Source organism: Mus musculus, chromosome 2 (genome assembly GCF_000001635.26).
Source record: "Mus musculus strain C57BL/6J chromosome 2, GRCm38.p6 C57BL/6J".
Taxonomy (NCBI): Eukaryota; Metazoa; Chordata; class Mammalia; order Rodentia; family Muridae; genus Mus; species Mus musculus.
The window spans coordinates 67,400,992-67,407,354 of NC_000068.7; positions in this window are offsets into that span (position 1 = coordinate 67,400,992).

Below are 6,363 nucleotides of genomic sequence, written 5' to 3' on the forward strand. Positions count from 1 at the left end.
CAGAATCTCAGGTGCAGAAGATTCCATAGAGAACATCGGCACAACAATAAAATTAAATACAAAACACAAAAAGATCCTAACTCAAAACATCCAGGAAATCCAGGACACAATGAGAAGACCAAACCTGCAGATAATAGGAGTAGATGAGAATGAAGATTTTCAACTCAAAGGACCGGCAAATATCTTCAACAAAATTATAGAAGAAAACTTCCCAAACCTAAAGAAAGAGATGCCCATGAACATACAAGAAGCCTACAGAACCCCAAATAGACTGGACCAGAAAAGAAATTCCTCCCAACACATAATAATCAGAACAACAAATGCACTAAATAAAGATAGAATATTAAAAGCAGTAAGGGAAAAGGGTCAAGTAACATGTAAAGGCAAGCCTATCAGAATTACACCAGATTTTTCACCAGAGACTATGAAAGCAAGAAGAGCTTGGACAGATGTTATACAGACACTAAGAGAACACAAATGCCAATCCAGGATCCTATACCCAGCCAAATTTTCAATAACCTTAGATAGAGAAACAAAGTATTCCATGACAGAACCAAATTCACACATTATCTTTACACGAATCCAACCCTTCAAAGGATAATAACAGAAAAAAAAACAATACAAGGATGGAAACCACGTCCTAGAAAAAGCAAGAAGGTAATCCCTCAACAAACCTAAAACAAGACAGCCACAAGAACAGAATGCCAACTTTAACAACAAAAATAACAGGAAGCAACAATTACTTTTCCTTAATATCTCTTAATATCAATGGACTCAACTCCCCAATAAAAAGACATAGACTAATAGACTGGCTAAACAAACAGGACCCAACATTTTGCTGCTTACAGGAAACCCATCTCAGGGAAAAAGATAGACACTATCTCAGAATGAAAGGCTGGAAAACAATTTTCCAAGCAAATGATCTGAAGAAACAAGCTGGAGTAAATATTCTAATATCTAATAAAATCGACTTCCAACACAAGGTCATCAAAAAAGACAAGGAGGGGCACTTCATACTCCTCAAAGGTAAAACCTTCCAAGAGGAACTCTCAAATCTGAATCTCTATGCTCCAAATACAAGGGCAGCCACATTCATTAAAGAAACTTTAGTAAAGCTTAAAGCACACATTGCACATCACACAATAATAGTGGGGGGACTTCAACACACCACTTTCATCAATGGACAGATCATGGAAACAGAAACTAAACAGGGACACAGTGAAACTAACAGAAGTTATGAAACAAAGGGATCTAACATATATCTACAGAACATTTTATCCTACAACAAAAGGATATAACTTCTTCTCAGTGTCTCATGGTACCTTCTCCAAAATTGACCACATAATTGGAAACAAATCAAGCCTCAGCAGATACAAAAATATTGAAATCATCCCATGCATCCTATCAGATCACTATGGACTAAGGCTGATCTTCAATAACAAAATAAATAATAGAAAGCAAACATTCACGTGGAAACTGACCAAGACTCTCCTCAATGATACCTTGATCAAGGAAGGAATAAAGAAAAAAAATAAGAACTTTTTGGAGTTTAAAGAAAATGAAGCCACAACATACCCAAACTTATGGGACACAATGAAAGCATTTCGAAGAGGAAAATTCATAGCTCTGAGTGCCTCCAAAAAGAAACTAGAGAGAGCACACATTAGCAGCTTGACAACACACCTTAAAGCTCTAGAACAAAAGGAAAGCAAATTCACCCAAAAGCAGTAGACGGCAGGAAATAATCAAACTCAGGGGTGAAATCAACCAAGTGGAAACAAGAAGAACTATTCAAAGAATTAACCAAACTGGGAGCTTGTTCTTTGGGAAAATCAACAAGATAGACAAACCATTACCCAGACTCACTAGAGGGCACAGGGAAAGCATTCTAATTAAGAAAATCAGAAATGAAAGGGAGCCATGACAACAGATCCTGATGAAATCCAAAACACCATCAGATCCTTCTGCAAAAGGCTATACTCAACAAAACTGGAGAACCTGGATGAAATGGACAAGTTTCTAGACAGATACCAGGTACCAAAGTTAAATCAAGATCAGGTTAATGATCTAAACAATCCTATATCCCCTAAAGAAATAGAAGCAGTCATTAATAGTCTCCCAACCAAAAAAAGCCCAGGACCAGGTGGGTTTAGTTCAGAGTTCTACCAAACCTTCAAAGAAGATCTAATCCCAGTTCTTCACAAACTATTCCACAAAATAGAAACAGAAGGTACTCTACCCAACTCATTCTATGAAGCCACAATTACTCTGATACCTAAACCACAAAAAGACGCAACAAAGAGAGAACTTCAGACCAATTTCCCTTATGAATATTGATGCAAAAATCCTCAATAAAGTTCTAGCTAACCAATTCTAGGAATACATCAGAACAATCGTCCATCCTGACCAAGTAGGTTTCATCCCAGGGATGCAGGGATGGTTCAATATATGGAAATCCATCAACGTAAACCAGTATATAAACAAACTCAAAGACAAAAACCACATGATCATCTCGTTAGATGCAGAAAAAGCATTTGAGAAAATCCAACACCCATTCATAGTAAAAGTCTTGGAAAGATCAGGAATTCAAGGCCCATACCTAACCATGATAAAAGCAATCTACAGCAAACCAGTAGCCAACATCAAAGTAAATGCTGAGAAGATAAGTTAGTATAAGTGATCCTAAAAATTCAACCAGAGAACTCATAAACCTGATAAAGAGCCTGGGTGAAGTAGCTGGATATAAAATTAACTCAATCAAGTCTATGGCCTTTTTCTACACAAAGAACAAACAGGCTGAGAAAGAAATTAGGGAAACAACACCCTTCTCAATAGTCACAAATAATATAAAATACCTTGGTGTGACTCTAACTAAGGAAGTGAAAGATCTGTATGATAAGAACTTCAAGTCTCTGAAGAAAGAAATTAAAGAAGATCTCAGAAGATGGAAAGAACTCCCATGCCCATGGATTGGCAGGATCAATATAGTAAATATGGCTATCTTGCCAAAAGCGAGCTACAGATTCAATGCAATCCCCATCAAAATCCCAACTCAATTCTTCAACGAATTAGAAAGAGCAATCAGCAAATTCATCTGGAATAACAAAAAACCTAGGATAGCAAAAACTCTTCTCAAGGATAAAAGAACCTCTGGTGGAATCACCATGCCTGACATAAAGCTTTACTACAGAGCAATTGTGATAAAAAACTGCATGGTACTGGTATAGAGACAGACAAGTAGACCAATGGAATAGAATTGAAGACCCAGAAATGAACCCACTCACCTATGGTTATTTGATCTTTGACAAGGGAACAATAACCATCCAGTGGAAAAAAGACAGCATCTTTAACAAATGGTGCTGGCACAACTGGCAGTTATCATATAGAAGAATGGGAATTGATCTATTCCTATCACCTTGTACTAAGATCAAATCTAAGTGGATTAAGGAACTCCACATAAAACCAGAGACATTGAAACTTATTGAGGAGAAAGTAGGGAAAACCCCCGAAGATGTGGGCACATGGGGAAAACTTGCTGAATAGAACAGCAATGGCTTGTGCTGTAAGATCGAGAATTGACAAATGGGACCTCATGAAACTTCAAAGCTTCTGCAAAGCAAAAGACACCTTCAATAAGACAAAAAGGCCACCAACAGATTGGGAAAGGATCTTTACCTATCCTAAATCAGATAGGGACTAATATCCAATATATATAAAGAAATCAAGAAGGTGGACTCCAGAAAATCAAATAACCCCATTAAAATGGGGCTCAGAGCTAAACAAAGAATTCTCACCTGAGGAATAACGAATGGCTGAGAAGAACCAGAAAAAATGTTCAGCATATTTAATCATCAGAGAAATGTAAATCAAAAAATCCTGAGATTCCACCTCACACCAGTCAGAATGGCTAAGATCAAAAATTCAGGTGACAGCAGATGCTGGCGAGAATAAGGAGAAAGAGGAACACTCCTCCATTGTTGGTGGGATTGCAAGCTTGTACAACCACTCTGGAAATCAGTTTGGCGGTTCCTCAGAAAACTGGATATAGTACTACCGGAGGATCCTGCAATACCTCTCCTGGGCATATATACAAAAGAGGTTCCAAATAGTAAGAAAGAAACATGCTCCACTATGTTCATAGCAGCCTTACTTATAATAGCCAGAAGCTGGAAAGAACCCAGATGCCCTCAACAGAGGAATGGATACAGAAAATATGGTACATTTACACAATGGAGTACTACTCAGCCATTAAAAAGAATGAATTTATGAAATTCCTAGGCAATTGGATGGACCTGGAGGGCATTATTCTGAGTGAGGTAACCCAATCACAAAGGAACTAACACAATAAGTACTCACTGAGAAGTGGATATTAGCCCAGAAACTTAGGATACCCAAGATATAAGATACAATTTGCTAAATGCATCAAACTCAAGAAGAACAAAGACCAAAGTGTGGACACTTTGCTTCTTCTTAGAATTGGGAACAAAACACCCATGTAAGGAGTTACAGAGACAAAGTTTGAAGCTGTGATGAATGAATGGACCATCTAGAGACTTCCATATCCGGGGATCCATCCCATAATCAGCTTCCAAAAGCTGACACCATTACACACACTAGGAAGTTTTTGCTGAAAGGACCCAGATAGAGCTCTCTCTTGTGAGACTATGCTGGGGCCTAGCAAACACAGAAGTGGATGCTCACAGTCATCTATTGGATGGATCACAGGGCCCCCAATGGAGGAGCTAGAGAAAGTACCCAAGGAGCTAAAGGGATCTGCAACCTTTTAGGTGGAACAACATTATGAACTAACGAGTACCCTGGAGCTCTTGACTCTAGCTGCATATGTATCAAAAGATGGCAATCACCCAGAAAGAGAGGCCCATTGGACTTGCAAACTATATATGCCCCAGTACAGTGGAACGCCAGGGCCAAATCGTGGGAGTGGGTGGATACGGGAGTGGGTGGGAGGGTATGGGGGACTTTTGGGATAGCATTGGAAATGTAAATGTGGTAAATACCTAATAAAAAGTATATAACAAAAAAAAAGAAATAACAATGAAATCATTTTATGTTTTGGGGTACCAAAATATGAGGAACTACCTTAAAAGGCCATGGCATTTGAGTTCTTTTGTGATTGGGTTACCTCACTCAGAATAATGCCCTCCAGGTCAAACCATTTGCCTAGGAATTTCATAAATTCATTCTTTTTAATAGCTGAGTAGTACTCCATTGTGTACATGTACCACATTTTTTGTATCCATTCCTCTGTTGAGGGCATCTGGGTTCTTTCCAGCTTCTGGCTATTATAAGTAAGGCTGCTATGAACATAGTGGAGCATGTTTCTTTCTTACTATTTGGAACATCTTCTGGATATATACCCAGGAGAGGTATTGTGGGATCCTCCGGCAGTACCATGTCCAATTTCCTGAGGAACCTCACTTTTGCCTTACAGAATCTAGAACTCAAATGATATGTACTCACTGATAAGTGGATATTAGCCCAGAAACTTAGAATACCCAAGATATAAGTTACAACTTTCAAAACACATGAAACTCAAGAATAAGGAAGACCAAAGTGTGGACACTTTCCCCCTTCTTAGAATTGGGAACAAAACACCCATGGAAGGAATTACAGAGACAAAGTTTGGAGCTGAGACAAAAGGATGGACCATCTAGAGACTGCCATATCCAGGGATCCACCCCATAATCAGCCTCCAAACCCTGACACCATTGCATACACTAGCAAGATTGTTCAGATAGGATCCTGATATAGCTGTCTCTAGTGAGACTAAGCCAGGGCCTAGCAAACACATAAGTGGATGCTCACAGTCATCTATTGGATGGATCACAGGGCCGCCAGTGGAGGAGCTAGAGAAAATACCCAAGGAGCTAAAGGGATCTGCAACCCTATAGGTGGAACAACATTATGAACTAACCAGTACCCCGGAGCTCTTGACTCTAGCTGCATATATATCAAAAGATGGCCTAGTCGGCCATCACTGGAAAGAGAGGCCCATTGGACTTGTAAACTTTATATGCCCCAGTACAGGGGAACGCCAGGGCCAAAAAATGGGTGTGGGTGGGTAGGGGGTGGCGGGAGGGTATGGGGGACTTTTGGGATAGCATTGGAAATGTAAATGAGGAAAATATCTAATTTTAAAATAAAGCCATTGCATTAGTATCATTGAGAACTACTTCTCAAATATTTTCACCAAGTATTTAAACATTTAAGTCATGAACCTGAAAAATGTTAAGTTCAATCAGTACTTACCTATTATTCTTTCATAAAATTTTGTAATTGTAGTTACTATATGTAAGCATACTTACAACACAATAGTGATATTTGATATATCTTAGAGTTTTA